Below are 21323 nucleotides of genomic sequence, written 5' to 3' on the forward strand. Positions count from 1 at the left end.
CTGACTGGACTGGAACACAGAGCCCTGAGAGGACTGGAACACAGAGCCCTGACTGGACTGGAACACAGAGCCCTGAGAGGACTAGAACACAGAGCCCTGACTGGACTGGAACACAGAGCCCTGAGAGGACTAGAACACAGAGCCCTGACTGGACTGGAACACAGAGCCCTGACTGGACTGGAACATGGAGCCCTGACTCGACTAGAACACAGATCCCTGACAGGACTAGAACACAGAGACCTGACTGGACTGGAACACAGAGCCCTGAGAGGACTGGAACACATTGCCCTGACTGGACTGGAACGCTGAGCACTGACTGGACTGGAACACAGAGCCCTGACTGGACTGGAACATGGAGCCCTGACTCGACTAGAACACAGATCCCTGACAGGACTAGAACACAGAGACCTGACTGGACTGGAACACAGAGCCCTGAGAGGACTGGAACACATTGCCCTGACTGGACTGGAACGCTGAGCACTGACTGGACTGGAACACAGAGCCCTGAGAGGACTGGAACACAGAGCCCTGACTGGACTGGAATACAGAGCCCTGAGAGGACTGGAACACATTGCCCTGACTGGACTGGAACGCTGAGCACTGACTGGACTGGAACACAGAGCCCTGACTGGACTGGAACACAGAGCCCTGAGAGGACTGGAACACATTGCCCTGACTGGACTGGAACGCTGAGCACTGACTGGACTGGAACACAGAGCCCTGAGAGGACTGGAACACAGAGCCCTGACTGGACTGGAACACGGAGCCCTGAGAGGACTGGAATACAGAGCCCTGAGAGGACTGGAACACAGAGACCTGACTGGACTGGAACACAGAGCCCTGAGAGGACTGGAACACAGAGCCCTGACTGGACTGGAACACAGAGCCCTGACTGGACTGGAACACAGATCCCTGACTGGACTGGAACACAGAGCCCTGAGAGGACTGGAACACAGAGCCCTGAGAGGACTGGAACACAGAGCCCTGACTGGACTGGAACACGGAGCCCTGACTGGACTGGAACACAGAGTCCTGAGAGGACTGGAACACGGATCCCTGACTGGACTAGAACACAGAGCCCTGAGAGGACTGGAACACGGAGCCCTGACTGGACTGGAACACAGAGCCCTGAGAGGACTGGAACACGGATCCCTGACTGGACTAGAACACGGAGCCCTGACTGGACTGGAACACAGAGACCTGACTGGACTGGAACACAGAGCCCTGACTGGACTGGAACACAAAGATTTGACTGGACTGGAACACAGAGACCTGACTGGACTGGAACACGGATCCCTGACTGGACAAGAAAACAAAGATTTGACTGGACTGGAACACAGAGACCTGACTGGACTGGAAGACGGAGTCCTGACTGGACTGGAACACATTGCCCTGACAGTACTGGAACACGGAGCCCTGACTGGACTAGAACACAGAGACCTGACTGGACTGGAACACAGAGCCCTGACAGTACTGGAACACGGAGCCCTGACTGGACTAGAACACAGAGACCTGACTGGACTGAAACACGGAGCCCTGACTGGACTAGAACACAGAGACCTGACTGGACTGGAACACATTGCCCTGACTGGACTGGAACACGGAGCCCTGACTGGACTGGAACACAGAGCCCTGACTGGACTGGAACACGGAGCCCTGACTGGACTGGAACACAGAGACCTGACTGGACTGAAACACGGAGCCCTGACTGGACTGGAACACATTGCCCTGACTGGACTGGAACGCTGAGCACTGACTGGCCTGGAACTCAGAGCCCTGAATGGACTGGAACATTGAGCCCTGACTGGACTAGAACACATTGCCCTTACTGGACTGGAATACATTGCCCTGACTGGAATGGAACACAGAGCCATGACTGGCCTGGAACACAGAGTCCAGACTGCACTAGGACACAGAGCTTTGACAAGACAGGAACAGAGAGTCCTGACTGGACTGGAACACGGAGCCCTGACTGGACTGGAACACAGAGACCTGACTGGACTGGAACACAGAGACCTGACTGGACTGGAACACGGAGCCCTGAGAGGACTGGAACACAGAGACCTGAGAGGACTGGAACACATTGCCCTGACTGGACTGGAACGCTGAGCACTGACTGGACTGGAACACAGAGCCCTGACTGGACTGGAACACAGAGCCCTGAGAGGACTGGAACACAGAGCCCTGAGAGGACTGGAACACATTGCCCTGACTGGACTGGAACGCTGAGCACTGACTGGACTGGAACACAGAGCCCTGACTGGACTGGAACACAGAGCCCTGACTGGACTGGAACACAGAGCCCTGAGAGGACTGGAACACAGAGCCCTGACTGGACTGGAACACAGAGCCCTGAGAGGACTGGAACACAGAGCCCTGACTGGACTGGAACACAGAGCTCTGAGAGGACTGGAACACAGAGCCCTGACTGGACTGGAACGCTGAGCACTGACTGGACTGGAACACAGAGCCCTGACTGGACTGGAACACAAAGATTTGACTGGACTGGAACACAGAGACCTGACTGGACTGGAACACGGATCTCTGACTGGACAAGAAAACAAAGATTTGACTGGACTGGAACACAGAGACCTGACTGGACTGGAAGACGGAGTCCTGACTGGACTGGAACACATTGCCCTGACAGTACTGGAACACGGAGCCCTGACTGGACTGGAACACAGAGACCTGACTGGACTGGAACACAGAGCCCTGACTGGACTAGAACACAGAGACCTGACTGGACTGAAACACGGAGCCCTGACTGGACTAGAACACAGAGACCTGACTGGACTGGAACACATTGCCCTGACTGGACTGGAACACGGAGCCCTGACTGGACTGGAACACAGAGACCTGACTGGACTGAAACACGGAGCCCTGACTGGACTGGAAAACAAAGATTTGACTGGACTGGAACACAGAGACCTGACTGGACTGGAACACGGATCCCTGACTGGACAAGAAAACAAAGATTTGACTGGACTGGAACACAGAGACCTGACTGGACTGGAACACATTGCCCTGACAGTACTGGAACACGGAGCCCTGACTGGACTGGAACACGGAGCCCTGACTGGACTGGAACACAGAGCCCTGGCTGGACTGGAACACAGAGCCCTGACTGGACTGGAACACGGAGCCCTGACTGGACTGGAACATGGAGCCCTGACTCGACTAGAACACAGATCCCTGACAGGACTAGAACACAGAGACCTGACTGGACTGGAACACAGAGCCCTGAGAGGACTGGAATACAGAGCCCTGACTGGACTGGAACACAGAGCCCTGAGAGGACTGGAACACATTGCCCTGACTGGACTGGAACGCTGAGCACTGACTGGACTGGAACACAGAGCCCTGAGAGGACTGGAACACATTGCCCTGACTGGACTGGAACGCTGAGCACTGACTGGACTGGAACACAGAGCCCTGAGAGGACTGGAACACAGAGCCCTGACTGGACTGGAACACAGAGACCTGACTGGACTGGAACACAAAGATTTGACTGGACTGGAACACAGAGACCTGACTGGACTGGAACACGGATCCCTGACTGGACAAGAAAACAAAGATTTGACTGGACTGGAACACAGAGCCCTGACAGTACTGGAACACGGAGCCCTGACTGGACTAGAACACAGAGACCTGACTGGACTGGAACACAGAGCCCTGACAGTACTGGAACACGGAGCCCTGACTGGACTAGAACACAGAGACCTGACTGGACTGAAACACGGAGCCCTGACTGGACTAGAACACAGAGACCTGACTGGACTGGAACACATTGCCCTGACTGGACTGGAACACGGAGCCCTGACTGGACTGGAACACAGAGCCCTGACTGGACTGGAACACGGAGCTCTGACTGGACTGGAACACAGAGACCTGACTGGACTGAAACACGGAGCCCTGACTGGACTGGAACACATTGCCCTGACTGGACTGGAACGCTGAGCACTGACTGGCCTGGAACTCAGAGCCCTGAATGGACTGGAACATTGAGCCCTGACTGGACTAGAACACATTGCCCTTACTGGACTGGAATACATTGCCCTGACTGGAATGGAACACAGAGCCATGACTGGCCTGGAACACAGAGTCCAGACTGCACTAGGACACAGAGCTTTGACAAGACAGGAACAGAGAGTCCTGACTGGACTGGAACACGGAGCCCTGACTCGACTGGAACACAGAGACCTGACTGGACTGGAACACAGAGACCTGACTGGACTGGAACACGGAGCCCTGAGAGGACTGGAACACAGAGCCCTGAGAGGACTGGAACACATTGCCCTGACTGGACTGGAACGCTGAGCACTGACTGGACTGGAACACAGAGCCCTGACTGGACTGGAACACAGAGCCCTGAGAGGACTGGAACACAGAGCCCTGAGAGTACTGGAACACATTGCCCTGACTGGACTGGAACGCTGAGCACTGACTGGACTGGAACACAGAGCCCTGACTGGACTGGAACACAGAGCCCTGACTGGGCTGGAACACAGAGCCCTGAGAGGACTGGAACACAGAGCCCTGACTGGATTGGAACACAGAGCCCTGAGAGGACTGGAACACAGAGCCCTGACTGGACTGGAACACAGAGCCCTGAGAGGACTGGAACACAGAGCCCTGACTGGACTGGAACGCTGAGCACTGACTGGACTGGAACACAGAGCCCTGACTGGACTGGAACACGGATCCCTGACTGGACTAGAACACAAAGATTTGACTGGACTGGAACACAGAGCCCTGACAGTACTGGAACACGGAGCCCTGACTGGACTAGAACACAGAGACCTGACTGGACTGAAACACGGAGCCCTGACTGGACTAGAACACAGAGACCTGACTGGACTGGAATACATTGCCCTGACTGGACTGGAACACGGAGCCCTGACTGGACTGGAACACAGAGCCCTGACTGGACTGGAACACGGAGCCCTGACTGGACTGGAACACAGAGACCTGACTGGACTGAAACACGGAGCCCTGACTGGACTGGAACACATTGCCCTGACTGGACTGGAACGCTGAGCACTGACTGGACTGGAACGCTGAGCACTGACTGGCCTGGAACTCAGAGCCCTGACTGGACTGGAACGCTGAGCACTGACTGGACTGGAACACATTGCCCTTACTGGACTGGAATACATTGCCCTGACTGGAATGGAACACAGAGCCATGACTGGCCTGGAACTCAGAGTCCAGACTGCACTAGGACACAGAGCTTTGACAAGACAGGAACAGAGAGTCCTGACTGGACTGGAACACGGAGCCCTGACTGGACTGGAACACAGAGACCTGACTGGACTGGAACACAGAGACCTGACTGGACTGGAACACGGAGCCCTGAGAGGACTGGAACACAGAGCCCTGAGAGGACTGGAACACAGAGACCTGACTGGACTGGAACACAGAGACCTGACTGGACTGGAACACGGAGCCCTGAGAGGACTGGAACACAGAGCCCTGAGAGGACTGGAACACGGAGCCCTGACTGGACTGGAACACAGAGCCCTGAGTGGACTGGAACACAGAGACCTGACTGGACTGGAACACATTGCCCTGACTGGACTGGAACGCTGAGCACTGACTGGACTGGAACACAGAGCCCTGACTGGACTGGAACACAGAGCCCTGAGAGGACTGGAACACAGAGCCCTGAGAGGACTGGAACACAGAGCCCTGACTGGACTGGAACGCTGAGCACTGACTGGACTGGAACACAGAGCCCTGACTGGACTGGAACACAGAGCCCTGACTGGACTGGAACACAGAGCCCTGAGAGGACTGGAACACAGAGCCCTGACTGGACTGGAACACAGAGCCCTGAGAGGACTGGAACACAGAGCCCTGACTGGACTGGAACACAGAGCCCTGAGAGGACTGGAACACAGAGCCCTGACTGGACTGGAACGCTGAGCACTGACTGGACTGGAACACAGAGCCCTGACTGGACTGGAACACGGATCCCTGACTGGACTAGAACACAAAGATTTGACTGGACTGGAACACAGAGACCTGATTGGACTGGAACACGGATCCCTGACTGGACAAGAAAACAAAGATTTGACTGGACTGGAACACAGAGACCTGACTGGACTGGAAGACGGAGTCCTGACTGGACTGGAACACATTGCCCTGACAGTACTGGAACACGGAGCCCTGACTGGACTAGAACACAGAGACCTGACTGGACTGGAACACAGAGCCCTGACAGTACTGGAACACGGAGCCCTGACTGGACTAGAACACAGAGACCTGACTGGACTGAAACACGGAGCCCTGACTGGACTAGAACACAGAGACCTGACTGGACTGGAACACATTGCCCTGACTGGACTGGAACACGGAGCCCTGACTGGACTGGAACACAGAGCCCTGACTGGACTGGAACACGGAGCCCTGACTGGACTGGAACACATTGCCCTGACTGGACTGGAATACAGAGCCCTGACTGGACTGGAACACAGAGCCCTGACTGGACTGGAACACAGAGACCTGACTGGACTGGAACACATTGCCCTGACTGGACTGAAACACGGAGCCCTGACTGGACTGGAACACAGAGACCTGACTGGACTGAAACACGGAGCCCTGACTGGACTGGAAAGCTGAGCACTGACTGGCCTGGAACTCAGAGCCCTGAATGGACTGGAACATTGAGCCCTGACTGGACTAGAACACATTGCCCTTACTGGACTGGAATACATTGCCCTGACTGGAATGGAACACAGAGCCATGACTGGCCTGGAACACAGAGTCCAGACTGCACTAGGACACAGAGCTTTGACAAGACCGGAACAGAGAGTCCTGACTGGACTGGAACACGGAGCCCTGACTGGACTGGAACACAGAGACCTGACTGGACTGGAACACAGAGACCTGACTGGACTGGAACACAGAGCCCTGAGAGGACTGGAACACAGAGCCCTGAGAGGACTGGAACACGGAGCCCTGACTGGACTGGAACACGGAGCCCTGACTGGACTGGAACACAGAGACCTGACTGGACTGGAACACAGAGCCCTGAGAGGACTGGAACACAGAGCCCTGAGAGGACTGGAACACAGAGCCCTGACTGGACTGGAATACGGAGCCCTGACTGGACTGGAACACAGAGTCCAGACTGCACTAGGACACAGAGCTTTGACAAGACGGGAACAGAGAGTCCTGACTGTACTGGAACACGGATCCCTGACTGGACTAGAACACAAAGAATTGACTGGACTGGAACACAGAGCCCTGAGAGGACTGGAACAGAGAACCCTGACTGGACTGGAACACAGAGACCTGACTGGACTGCAACACGGAGCCCTGACTGGACTGGAACACAGAGCCCTGACTGGACTGCAACACGGAGCCCTGACTGGACTGGAACACAGAGCCCTGACTGGACTGCAACACGGAGCCCTGACTGGACTGGAACACGGAGCCCTGACTGGACTGGAACACGGAGCCCTGACTGGACTGGAACACAGAGACCTGACTGGACTGCAACACGGAGCCCTGACTGGACTGGAACACAGAGCCCTGACTGGACTGGAACACAGAGCCCTGGCTGGACTGGAACACAGAGCCCTGACTGGACTGGAACACGGAGCCCTGACTGGACTGGAACTCAGAGACCTGACTGGACTGGAACACAGAGCCCTGAGAGGACTGGAACACAGAGCCCTGAGAGGACTGGAACACAGAGCCCTGACTGGACTGCAACACGGAGCCCTGACTGGACTGGAACACGGAGCCCTGACTGGACTGGAACACAGAGCCCTGGCTGGACTGGAACACAGAGCCCTGACTGGACTGGAACACGGAGCCCTGACTGGACTGGAACACAGAGACCTGACTGGACTGGAACACAGAGCCCTGAGAGGACTGGAACACAGAGCCCTGAGAGGACTAGAACACAGAGCCCTGACTGGACTGGAACACAGAGCCCTGACTGGACTGGAACATGGAGCCCTGACTCGACTAGAACACAGATCCCTGACAGGACTAGAACACAGAGACCTGACTGGACTGCAACACAGAGCCCTGAGAGGACTGGAATACAGAGCCCTGACTGGACTGGAACACAGAGCCCTGAGAGGACTGGAACACATTGCCCTGACTGGACTGGAACGCTGAGCACTGACTGGACTGGAACACAGAGCCCTGAGAGGACTGGAACACAGAGCCCTGACTGGACTGGAACACGGAGCCCTGAGAGGACTGGAACACAGAGCCCTGACTGGACTGGAACACGGAGCCCTGAGAGGACTGGAACACAGAGCCCTGACTGGACTGGAACACAGAGCCCTGACTGGACTGGAACACAGAGCCCTGACTGGACTGGAACACAGAGCCCTGACTGGACTGGAACACGGAGCCCTGACTGGACTGGAACACAGAGCCCTGAGAGGACTGGAACACAGAGCCCTGACTGGACTGGAACACAGAGCCCTGACTGGACTGGAACACAGAGCCCTGACTGGACTGGAACACAGAGCCCTGACTGGACTGGAACACAGAGCCCTGAGAGGACTGGAACACAGAGCCCTGACTGGACTGGAACACAGAGCCCTGACTGGACTGGAACACAGAGCACTGACTGGACTGGAACACAAAGATTTGACTGGACTGGAACACAGAGACCTGACTGGACTGGAACACGGATCCCTGACTGGACAAGAAAACAAAGATTTGACTGGACTGGAACACAGAGACCTGACTGGACTGGAAGACGGAGTCCTGACTGGACTGGAACACATTGCCCTGACAGTACTGGAACACGGAGCCCTGACTGGACTAGAACACAGAGACCTGACTGGACTGGAACACAGAGCCCTGATAGTACTGGAACACGGAGCCCTGACTGGACTAGAACACAGAGACCTGACTGGACTGAAACACGGAGCCCTGACTGGACTAGAACACAGAGACCTGACTGGACTGGAACACATTGCCCTGACTGGACTGGAACACGGAGCCCTGACTGGACTGGAACACAGAGCCCTGACTGGACTGGAACACGGAGCCCTGACTGGACTGGAACACAGAGACCTGACTGGACTGAAACACGGAGCCCTGACTGGACTGGAACACATTGCCCTGACTGGACTGGAACGCTGAGCACTGACTGGCCTGGAACTCACAGCCCTGAATGGACTGGAACATTGAGCCCTGACTGGACTAGAACACATTGCCCTTACTGGACTGGAATACATTGCCCTGACTGGAATGGAACACAGAGCCATGACTGGCCTGGAACACAGAGTCCAGACTGCACTAGGACACAGAGCTTTGACAAGACAGGAACAGAGAGTCCTGACTGGACTGGAACACGGAGCCCTGACTGGACTGGAACACAGAGACCTGACTGGACTGGAACACAGAGACCTGACTGGACTGGAACACGGAGCCCTGAGAGGACTGGAACACAGAGACCTGAGAGGACTGGAACACATTGCCCTGACTGGACTGGAACGCTGAGCACTGACTGGACTGGAACACAGAGCCCTGACTGGACTGGAACACAGAGCCCTGAGAGGACTGGAACACAGAGCCCTGAGAGGACTGGAACACATTGCCCTGTCTGGACTGGAACGCTGAGCACTGACTGGACTGGAACACAGAGCCCTGACTGGACTGGAACACAGAGCCCTGACTGGACTGGAACACAGAGCCCTGAGAGGACTGGAACACAGAGCCCTGACTGGACTGGAACACAGAGCCCTGAGAGGACTGGAACACAGAGCCCTGACTGGACTGGAACACAGAGCTCTGAGAGGACTGGAACACAGAGCCCTGACTGGACTGGAACGCTGAGCACTGACTGGACTGGAACACAGAGCCCTGACTGGACTGGAACACGGATCCCTGACTGGACTAGAACACAAAGATTTGACTGGACTGGAACACAGAGACCTGACTGGACTGGAACACGGATCTCTGACTGGACTAGAACACAAAGATTTGACTGGACTGGAACACAGAGACCTGACTGGACTGGAACACGGATCCCTGACTGGACAAGAAAACAAAGATTTGACTGGACTGGAACACAGAGACCTGACTGGACTGGAAGACGGAGTCCTGACTGGACTGGAACACATTGCCCTGACAGTACTGGAACACGGAGCCCTGACTGGACTGGAACACAGAGACCTGACTGGACTGGAACACAGAGCCCTGACTGGACTAGAACACAGAGACCTGACTGGACTGAAACACGGAGCCCTGACTGGACTAGAACACAGAGACCTGACTGGACTGGAACACATTGCCCTGACTGGACTGGAACACGGAGCCCTGACTGGACTGGAACACAGAGACCTGACTGGACTGAAACACGGAGCCCTGACTGGACTGGAAAACAAAGATTTGACTGGACTGGAACACAGAGACCTGACTGGACTGGAACACGGATCCCTGACTGGACAAGAAAACAAAGATTTGACTGGACTGGAACACAGAGACCTGACTGGACTGGAACACATTGCCCTGACAGTACTGGAACACGGAGCCCTGACTGGACTGGAACACGGAGCCCTGACTGGACTGGAACACAGAGCCCTGGCTGGACTGGAACACAGAGCCCTGACTGGACTGGAACACGGAGCCCTGACTGGACTGGAACACAGAGACCTGACTGGACTGGAACACAGAGCCCTGAGAGGACTGGAACACAGAGCCCTGACTGGACTGGAACATGGAGCCCTGACTCGACTAGAACACAGATCCCTGACAGGACTAGAACACAGAGACCTGACTGGACTGGAACACAGAGCCCTGAGAGGACTGGAATACAGAGCCCTGACTGGACTGGAACACAGAGCCCTGAGAGGACTGGAACACATTGCCCTGACTGGATTGGAACGCTGAGCACTGACTGGACTGGTACACAGAGCCCTGACTGGACTGGAACACGGAGCCCTGACTGGATTGGAACACGGATCCCTGACTGGACTAGAACACAAAGATTTGACTGGACTGGAACACAGAGCCCTGAGAGGACTGGAACGCATTGCCCTGACTGGACTGGAACACAGAGCCCTGACTGGACTGGAACACAGAGCCCTGACTGGACTGGAACACGGAGCCCTGACTGGACTAGAACACAAAGATTTGACTGGACTGGAACACAGAGCCCTGACTGGACTGGAACACGGATCCCTGACTGGACTAGAACACAAAGATTTGACTGGACTGGAACACAGAGACCTGACTGGACTGGAACACGGATCCCTGACTGGACAAGAAAACAAAGATTTGACTGGACTGGAACACAGAGACCTGACTGGACTGGAAGATGGAGTCCTGACTGGACTGGAACACATTGCCCTGACAGTACTGGAACACGGAGCCCTGACTGGACTAGAACACAGAGACCTGACTGGACTGGAACACAGAGCCCTGACAGTACTGGAACACGGAGCCCTGTCTGGACTAGAACACAGAGACCTGACTGGACTGAAACACGGAGCCCTGACTGGACTAGAACACAGAGACCTGACTGGACTGGAACACATTGCCCTGACTGGACTGGAACACGGAGCCCTGACTGGACTGGAACACAGAGCCCTGACTGGACTGGAACACGGAGCTCTGACTGGACTGGAACACAGAGACCTGACTGGACTGAAACACGGAGCCCTGACTGGACTGGAACACATTGCCCTGACTGGACTGGAACGCTGAGCACTGACTGGCCTGGAGCTCAGAGCCCTGAATGGACTGGAACATTGAGCCCTGACTGGACTAGAACACATTGTCCTTACTGGACTGGAATACATTGCCCTGACTGGAATGGAACACAGAGCCATGACTGGCCTGGAACACAGAGTCCAGACTGCACTAGGACACAGAGCTTTGACAAGACAGGAACAGAGAGTCCTGACTGGACTGGAACACGGAGCCCTGACTGGACTGGAACACAGAGACCTGACTGGACTGGAACACAGAGACCTGACTGGACTGGAACACGGAGCCCTGAGAGGACTGGAACACAGAGCCCTGAGAGGACTGGAACACATTGCCCTGACTGGACTGGAACGCTGAGCACTGACTGGACTGGAACACAGAGCCCTGACTGGACTGGAACACAGAGCCCTGAGAGGACTGGAACACAGAGCCCTGAGAGGACTGGAACACATTGCCCTGACTGGACTGGAACGCTGAGCACTGACTGGACTGGAACACAGAGCCCTGACTGGACTGGAACACAGAGCCCTGACTGGACTGGAACACAGAGCCCTGAGAGGACTGGAACACAGAGCCCTGACTGGACTGGAACACAGAGCCCTGAGAGGACTGGAACACAGAGCCCTGACTGGACTGGAACACAGAGCCCTGAGAGGACTGGAACACAGAGCCCTGAGAGGACTGGAACACAGAGCCCTGAGAGGACTGGAACGCTGAGCACTGACTGGACTGGAACACAGAGCCCTGACTGGACTGGAACACAGAGCCCTGACTGGACTGGAACACAGAGCCCTGAGAGGACTGGAACGCTGAGCACTGACTGGACTGGAACACAGAGCCCTGACTGGACTGGAACACGGATCCCTGACTGGACTAGAACACAAAGATTTGACTGGACTGGAACACAGAGACCTGACTGGACTGGAACCCGGATCCCTGACTGGACAAGAAAACAAAGATTTGACTGGACTGGAACACAGAGACCTGACTGGACTGGAAGACGGAGTCCTGACTGGACTGGAACACATTGCCCTGACAGTACTGGAACACGGAGCCCTGACTGGACTGGAACACAGAGACCTGACTGGACTGGAACACAGAGCCCTGACAGTACTGGAACACGGAGCCCTGACTGGACTGAAAGACGGAGCCCTGACTGGACTAGAACACAGAGACCTGACTGGACTGGAACACATTGCCCTGACTGGACTGGAACACGGAGCCCTGACTGGACTGGAACACAGAGCCCTGACTGGACTGGAACACGGAGCCCTGACTGGACTGGAACACAGAGACCTGACTGGACTGAAACACGGAGCCCTGACTGGACTGGAACGCTGAGCACTGACTGGACTGGAACACAGAGACCTGACTGGACTGGAACACAGAGACCTGACTGGACTGGAACACGGAGCCCTGAGAGGACTGGAACACAGAGACCTGAGAGGACTGGAACACATTGCCCTGACTGGACTGGAACGCTGAGCACTGACTGGACTGGAACACAGAGCCCTGACTGGACTGGAACACAGAGCCCTGAGAGGACTGGAACACAGAGCCCTGAGAGGACTGGAACACATTGCCCTGTCTGGACTGGAACGCTGAGCACTGACTGGACTGGAACACAGAGCCCTGACTGGACTGGAACACAGAGCCCTGACTGGACTGGAACATGGAGCCCTGACTGGACTGGAACACAGAGACCTGACTGGACTGGAACACAGAGACCTGACTGGACTGGAACATGGAGCCCTGAGAGGACTGGAACACAGAGACCTGAGAGGACTGGAACACATTGCCCTGACTGGACTGGAACGCTGAGCACTGACTGGACTGGAACACAGAGCCCTGACTGGACTGGAACACAGAGCCCTGAGAGGACTGGAACACAGAGCCCTGAGAGGACTGGAACACATTGCCCTGTCTGGACTGGAACGCTGAGCACTGACTGGACTGGAACACAGAGCCCTGACTGGACTGGAACACAGAGCCCTGAGAGGACTGGAACACAGAGCCCTGACTGGACTGGAACACAGAGCCCTGAGAGGACTGGAACACAGAGCCCTGACTGGACTGGAACACAGAGCTCTGAGAGGACTGGAACACAGAGCCCTGACTGGACTGGAACGCTGAGCACTGACTGGACTGGAACACAGAGCCCTGACTGGACTGGAACACGGATCCCTGACTGGACTAGAACACAAAGATTTGACTGGACTGGAACACAGAGACCTGACTGGACTGGAACACGGATCCCTGACTGGACTAGAACACAAAGATTTGACTGTACTGGAACACAGAGACCTGACTGGACTGGAACACGGATCCCTGACTGGACAAGAAAACAAAGATTTGACTGGACTGGAACACAGAGACCTGACTGGACTGGAAGACGGAGTCCTGACTGGACTGGAACACATTGCCCTGACAGTACTGGAACACGGAGCCCTGACTGGACTGGAACACAGAGACCTGACTGGACTGGAACACAGAGCCCTGACTGGACTAGAACACAGAGACCTGACTGGACTGAAACACGGAGCCCTGACTGGACTAGAACACAGAGACCTGACTGGACTGGAACACATTGCCCTGACTGGACTGGAACACGGAGCCCTGACTGGACTGGAACACAGAGACCTGACTGGACTGAAACACGGAGCCCTGACTGGACTGGAAAACAAAGATTTGACTGGACTGGAACACAGAGACCTGACTGGACTGGAACACGGATCCCTGACTGGACAAGAAAACAAAGATTTGACTGGACTGGAACACATTGCCCTGACTGGACTGGAACGCTGAGCACTGACTGGACTGGAACACAGAGCCCTGACTGGACTGGAACACAGAGCCCTGAGAGGACTGGAACACAGAGCCCTGAGAGGACTGGAACACATTGCCCTGTCTGGACTGGAACGCTGAGCACTGACTGGACTGGAACACAGAGCCCTGACTGGACTGGAACACAGAGCCCTGACTGGACTGGAACACAGAGCCCTGAGAGGACTGGAACACAGAGCCCTGACTGGACTGGAACACAGAGCCCTGAGAGGACTGGAACACAGAGCCCTGACTGGACTGGAACACAGAGCTCTGAGAGGACTGGAACACAGAGCCCTGACTGGACTGGAACGCTGAGCACTGACTGGACTGGAACACAGAGCCCTGACTGGACTGGAACACGGATCCCTGACTGGACTAGAACACAAAGATTTGACTGGACTGGAACACAGAGACCTGACTGGACTGGAACACGGATCCCTGACTGGACTAGAACACAAAGATTTGACTGGACTGGAACACAGAGACCTGACTGGACTGGAACACGGATCCCTGACTGGACAAGAAAACAAAGATTTGACTGGACTGGAACACAGAGACCTGACTGGACTGGAAGACGGAGTCCTGACTGGACTGGAACACATTGCCCTGACAGTACTGGAACACGGAGCCCTGACTGGACTGGAACACAGAGACCTGACTGGACTGGAACACAGAGCCCTGACTGGACTAGAACACAGAGACCTGACTGGACTGAAACACGGAGCCCTGACTGGACTAGAACACAGAGACCTGACTGGACTGGAACACATTGCCCTGACTGGACTGGAACACGGAGCCCTGACTGGACTGGAACACAGAGACCTGACTGGACTGAAACACGGAGCCCTGACTGGACTGGAAAACAAAGATTTGACTGGACTGGAACACAGAGACCTGACTGGACTGGAACACGGATCCCTGACTGGACAAGAAAACAAAGATTTGACTGGACTGGAACACAGAGACCTGACTGGACTGGAAGACGGAGTCCTGACTGGTCTGGAACACATTGCCCTGACAGTACTGGAACACGGAGCCCTGACTGGACTGGAACACGGAGCCCTGACTGGACTGGAACACAGAGCCCTGGCTGGACTGGAACACAGAGCCCTGACTGGACTGGAACACGGAGCCCTGACTGGACTGGAACACAGAGACCTGACTGGACTGGAACACAGAGCCCTGAGAGGACTGGAACACAGAGCCCTGACTGGACTGGAACATGGAGCCCTGACTCGACTAGAACACAGATCCCTGACAGGACTAGAACACAGAGACCTGACTGGACTGGAACACAGAGCCCTGAGAGGACTGGAATACAGAGCCCTGACTGGACTGGAACACAGAGCCCTGAGAGGACTGGAACACATTGCCCTGACTGGATTGGAACGCTGAGCACTGACTGGACTGGTACACAGAGCCCTGACTGGACTGGAACACGGAGCCCTGACTGGATTGGAACACGGATCCCTGACTGGACTAGAACACAAAGATTTGACTGGACTGGAACACAGAGCCCTGAGAGGACTGGAACGCATTGCCCTGACTGGACTGGAACACAGAGCCCTGACTGGACTGGAACACAGAGCCCTGACTGGACTGGAACACGGAGCCCTGACTGGACTAGAACACAAAGATTTGACTGGACTGGAACACAGAGCCCTGACTGGACTGGAACACGGATCCCTGACTGGACTAGAACACAAAGATTTGACTGGACTGGAACACAGAGACCTGACTGGACTGGAACACGGATCCCTGACTGGACAAGAAAACAAAGATTTGACTGGACTGGAACACAGAGACCTGACTGGACTGGAAGATGGAGTCCTGACTGGACTGGAACACATTGCCCTGACAGTACTGGAACACGGAGCCCTGACTGGACTAGAACACAGAGACCTGACTGGACTGGAACACAGAGCCCTGACAGTACTGGAACACGGAGCCCTGACTGGACTAGAACACAGAGACCTGACTGGACTGAAACACGGAGCCCTGACTGGACTAGAACACAGAGACCTGACTGGACTGGAACACATTGCCCTGACTGGACTGGAACACGGAGCCCTGACTGGACTGGAACACAGAGCCCTGACTGGACTGGAACACGGAGCTCTGACTGGACTGGAACACAGAGACCTGACTGGACTGAAACACGGAGCCCTGACTGGACTGGAACACATTGCCCTGACTGGACTGGAACGCTGAGCACTGACTGGCCTGGAGCTCAGAGCCCTGAATGGACTGGAACATTGAGCCCTGACTGGACTAGAACACATTGTCCTTACTGGACTGGAATACATTGCCCTGACTGGAATGGAACACAGAGCCATGACTGGCCTGGAACACAGAGTCCAGACTGCACTAGGACACAGAGCTTTGACAAGACAGGAACAGAGAGTCCTGACTGGACTGGAACACGGAGCCCTGACTGGACTGGAACACAGAGACCTGACTGGACTGGAACACAGAGACCTGACTGGACTGGAACACGGAGCCCTGAGAGGACTGGAACACAGAGCCCTGAGAGGACTGGAACACATTGCCCTGACTGGACTGGAACGCTGAGCACTGACTGGACTGGAACACAGAGCCCTGACTGGACTGGAACACAGAGCCCTGAGAGGACTGGAACACAGAGCCCTGAGAGGACTGGAACACATTGCCCTGACTGGACTGGAACGCTGAGCACTGACTGGACTGGAACACAGAGCCCTGACTGGACTGGAACACAGAGCCCTGACTGGACTGGAACACAGAGCCCTGAGAGGACTGGAACACAGAGCCCTGACTGGACTGGAACACAGAGCCCTGAGAGGACTGGAACACAGAGCCCTGACTGGACTGGAACACAGAGCCCTGAGAGGACTGGAACACAGAGCCCTGACTGGACTGGAACGCTGAGCACTGACTGGACTGGAACACAGAGCCCTGACTGGACTGGAACACGGATCCCTGACTGGACTAGAACACAAAGATTTGACTGGACTGGAACACAGAGACCTGACTGGACTGGAACCCGGATCCCTGACTGGACAAGAAAACAAAGATTTGACTGGACTGGAACACAGAGACCTGACTGGACTGGAAGACGGAGTCCTGACTGGACTGGAACACATTGCCCTGACAGTACTGGAACACGGAGCCCTGACTGGACTGGAACACAGAGACCTGACTGGACTGGAACACAGAGCCCTGACAGTACTGGAACACGGAGCCCTGACTGGACTGAAACACGGAGCCCTGACTGGACTAGAACACAGAGACCTGACTGGACTGGAACACATTGCCCTGACTGGACTGGAACACGGAGCCCTGACTGGACTGGAACACAGAGCCCTGACTGGACTGGAACACGGAGCCCTGACTGGACTGGAACACAGAGACCTGACTGGACTGAAACACGGAGCCCTGACTGGACTGGAACACATTGCCCTGACTGGACTGGAACGCTGAGCACTGACTGGACTGGAACACAGAGACCTGACTGGACTGGAACACAGAGACCTGACTGGACTGGAACACGGAGCCCTGAGAGGACTGGAACACAGAGACCTGAGAGGACTGGAACACATTGCCCTGACTGGACTGGAACGCTGAGCACTGACTGGACTGGAACACAGAGCCCTGACTGGACTGGAACACAGAGCCCTGAGAGGACTGGAACACAGAGCCCTGAGAGGACTGGAACACATTGCCCTGTCTGGACTGGAACGCTGAGCACTGACTGGACTGGAACACAGAGCCCTGACTGGACTGGAACACAGAGCCCTGACTGGACTGGAACATGGAGCCCTGACTGGACTGGAACACAGAGACCTGACTGGACTGGAACACAGAGACCTGACTGGACTGGAACATGGAGCCCTGAGAGGACTGGAACACAGAGACCTGAGAGGACTGGAACACATTGCCCTGACTGGACTGGAACGCTGAGCACTGACTGGACTGGAACACAGAGCCCTGACTGGACTGGAACACAGAGCCCTGAGAGGACTGGAACACAGAGCCCTGAGAGGACTGGAACACATTGCCCTGTCTGGACTGGAACGCTGAGCACTGACTGGACTGGAACACAGAGCCCTGACTGGACTGGAACACAGAGCCCTGAGAGGACTGGAACACAGAGCCCTGACTGGACTGGAACACAGAGCCCTGAGAGGACTGGAACACAGAGCCCTGACTGGACTGGAACACAGAGCTCTGAGAGGACTGGAACACAGAGCCCTGACTGGACTGGAACGCTGAGCACTGACTGGACTGGAACACAGAGCCCTGACTGGACTGGAACACGGATCCCTGACTGGACTAGAACACAAAGATTTGACTGGACTGGAACACAGAGACCTGACTGGACTGGAACACGGATCCCTGACTGGACTAGAACACAAAGATTTGACTGTACTGGAACACAGAGACCTGACTGGACTGGAACACGGATCTCTGACTGGACAAGAAAACAAAGATTTGACTGGACTGGAACACAGAGACCTGACTGGACTGGAAGACGGAGTCCTGACTGGACTGGAACACATTGCCCTGACAGTACTGGAACACGGAGCCCTGACTGGACTGGAACACAGAGACCTGACTGGACTGGAACACAGAGCCCTGACTGGACTAGAACACAGAGACCTGACTGGACTGAAACACGGAGCCCTGACTGGACTAGAACACAGAGACCTGACTGGACTGGAACACATTGCCCTGACTGGACTGGAACACGGAGCCCTGACTGGACTGGAACACAGAGACCTGACTGGACTGAAACACGGAGCCCAGACTGGACTGGAAAACAAAGATTTGACTGGACTGGAACACAGAGACCTGACTGGACTGGAACACGGATCCCTGACTGGACAAGAAAACAAAGATTTGACTGGACTGGAACACAGAGACCTGACAGTACTGGAACACGGAGCCCTGACTGGACTGGAACACGGAGCCCTGACTGGACTGGAACACAGAGCCCTGGCTGGACTGGAACACAGAGCCCTGACTGGACTGGAACACGGAGCCCTGACTGGACTGGAACACAGAGACCTGACTGGACTGGAACACAGAGCCCTGAGAGGACTGGAACACAGAGCCCTGACTGGACTGGAACATGGAGCCCTGACTCGACTAGAACACAGATCCCTGACAGGACTAGAACACAGAGACCTGACTGGACTGGAACACAGAGCCCTGAGAGGACTGGAATACAGAGCCCTGACTGGACTGGAACACAGAGCCCTGAGAGGACTGGAACACATTGCCCTGACTGGACTGGAACGCTGAGCACTGACTGGACTGGTACACAGAGCCATGACTGGACTAGAACACAGAGCCCTGACTGGACTGGAACACAGAGCCCTGAGAGGACTGGAACACATTGCCCTGACTGGACTGGAACGCTGAGCACTGACTGGACTGGAACACAAAGATTTGACTGGACTGGAACACAGAGACCTGACTGGACTGGAACACGGATCCCTGACTGGACTAGAACACAAAGATTTGACTGGACTGGAACACAGAGACCTGACTGGACTGGAACACGGATCCCTGACTGGACAAGAAAACAAAGATTTGACTGGACTGGAACACAGAGACCTGACTGGACTGGAAGATGGAGTCCTGACTGGACTGGAACACATTGCCCTGACAGTACTGGAACACGGAGCCCTGACTGGACTAGAACACAGAGACCTGACTGGACTGGAACACAGAGCCCTGACAGTACTGGAACACGGAGCCCTGACTGGACTAGAACACAGAGACCTGACTGGACTGAAACACGGAGCCCTGACTGGACTGGAACACATTGCCCTGACTGGACTGGAACACGGAGCCCTGACTGGACTGGAACACAGAGCCCTGACTGGACTGGAACACGGAGCTCTGACTGGACTGGAACACAGAGACCTGACTGGACTGAAACACGGAGCCCTGACTGGACTGGAACGCTGAGCACTGACTGGCCTGGAACTCAGAGCCCTGAATGGACTGGAACATTGAGCCCTGACTGGACTAGAACACATTGCCCTTACTGGACTGGAATACATTGCCCTGACTGGAATGGAACACAGAGCCATGACTGGCCTGGAACACAGAGTCCAGACTGCACTAGGACACAGAGCTTTGACAAGACAGGAACAGAGAGTCCTGACTGGACTGGAACACGGAGCCCTGACTGGACTGGAACACAGAGACCTGACTGGACTGGAACACAGAGACCTGACTGGACTGGAACACGGAGCCCTGAGAGGACTGGAACACAGAGCCCTGAGAGGACTGGAACACATTGCCCTGACTGGACTGGAACGCTGAGCACTGACTGGACTGGAACACAGAGCCCTGACTGGACTGGAACACAGAGCCCTGAGAGGACTGGAACACAGAGCCCTGAGAGGACTGGAACACATTGCCCTGACTGGACTGGAACGCTGAGCACTGACTGGACTGGAACACAGAGCCCTGACTGGACTGGAACACAGAGCCCTGACTGGACTGGAACACAGAGCCCTGAGAGGACTGGAACACAGAGCCCTGACTGGACTGGAACACAGAGCCCTGAGAGGACTGGAACACAGAGCCCTGACTGGACTGGAACACAGAGCCCTGAGAGGACTGGAACACAGAGCCCTGACTGGACTGGAACACAGAGCCCTGAGAGGACTGGAACACAGAGCCCTGACTGGACTGGAACACAGAGCCCTGAGAGGACTGGAACACAGAGCCCTGACTGGACTGGAACGCTGAGCACTGACTGGACTGGAACACAGAGCCCTGACTGGACTGGAACACGGATCCCTGACTGGACT

This window comes from Hypanus sabinus, chromosome 6 (genome assembly GCF_030144855.1).
Source record: "Hypanus sabinus isolate sHypSab1 chromosome 6, sHypSab1.hap1, whole genome shotgun sequence".
Classification (NCBI taxonomy): domain Eukaryota; kingdom Metazoa; phylum Chordata; class Chondrichthyes; order Myliobatiformes; family Dasyatidae; genus Hypanus; species Hypanus sabinus.